At 39.4% G+C, this 1,412-nt stretch overlaps 1 pseudogene; it reads left to right on the forward strand.

The window, feature by feature from the left end:
• The first annotated feature begins 404 nt into the window (after nucleotides 1-404).
• The window catches only part of LOC101996856, a 1,490-nt pseudogene continuing 482 nt past the window's right edge, over nucleotides 405-1,412 (forward strand).

Consider the following 1,412-nt stretch of genomic DNA (forward strand, 5'->3'; position numbering starts at 1 on the left):
ATATATCTTTTATAACATACTTTATTATAATTGGCAAGTATTACTGAAACTAGGCATAATAAATTAGAATTGAATTAAGTCTTTGGCACTTCCAAATTATCTTAATTAATTCAAACTCATGAATTCACAGTGTAACTTTTAATATGATTCAGTATGAGACAAAATAGTGCCTTCCGGATTTAATATATAATATAAAAGGTTCATAAATAAAAACAGAATTATTCCCATTGATTCTTTTCACTATGGATCTCACCATTTAGACCACATTGCAAGGCTCAAGAGACAACATAATGGATAAAATGTTTTCCTTGCAAGCAGGAAGACCAAAGTTTTATGCTTCGGGACAAAGGAAAAAATAACTAAAATTTTCTCCTGTAGTGGAACACACTTGTAATTTCAGCACTATGCGGGCAGACATCATGATGTCAAAATATCATGGCAATGAGGATGTATGGTAGAAGGAGAGATAGATGATAGATAGATGATAGATAGATAGATACATAGATACATAAATAGATAACAACATCAATGATACCTTCTTTGACTTAATTTTTCCACAAAATTCTTACTGCATAAATTTTCCAGGTCCTCCCAAAATATTGCTACCAATTCTCTACCAAATTAACCAAGCACATGAGTCTTTGTGGGAGATACTTAAAGTCCAAACTATATGTTCCTCTTCCCAAAATGCTAATAGGCATTTCATGTCCAAAATGCCTCCAAATCCTTAAAAAAATCAAACAGTAGGAGGAGGAGGAGGAGGCAACTCGGGGCAATCGCGGGGCACGAGTTGGAGTCCAGCCAAGCTGCCAGAGCCTCCCCACCTTCAGGGAGAGCCCTGGCCAGGGACTGCCACAACTTGCCTCAGCATCAGGCCCCAGCAGGGGGAGGCCCCAGCCAGGGGGAGGGTGAGCAAGTGAGCGCTGGGAAGAGGCGGCCTGAGCTAGTGGGCACTGTGCATGTGGCATGAGGGGAAGCCGCTGGCCGCCCCAGGAGGGCACCAAAGGAGCTCAACTCCAACCACAACGGGGCCGAAGAGACCTCAGAAAAAGAACAGCAAGAAACAATTGAACACATTGACGAAGTATAAAATGAAATAGACAGGCTTAATGAACAAGCAAGTGAGGAAATACTAAAAGTAGAACAAAAATATAACAAACTCCGCCAACCGTTTTTTCAGAAGAGATCAGAATTGATTGCTAAAATCCCAAATTTTGGGGTAACCACATTTGTCAACCATCCACAAGTGTCTGCACTGCTTGGGGAGGAAGACGAAGAGGCTCTGTATTATTGAAACAGAGTTGAAGTAACAGAATTTGAAGACATTAAATCAGGTTACAAAATAGATTTATATTTTAATGAAAATCTCTACTTCAAAAATAAAGTTCTTTCCAAAGAATTTCATCTGAATG

Source organism: Microtus ochrogaster, unplaced genomic scaffold (genome assembly GCF_000317375.1).
Source record: "Microtus ochrogaster isolate Prairie Vole_2 unplaced genomic scaffold, MicOch1.0 UNK55, whole genome shotgun sequence".
Taxonomy (NCBI): Eukaryota; Metazoa; Chordata; class Mammalia; order Rodentia; family Cricetidae; genus Microtus; species Microtus ochrogaster.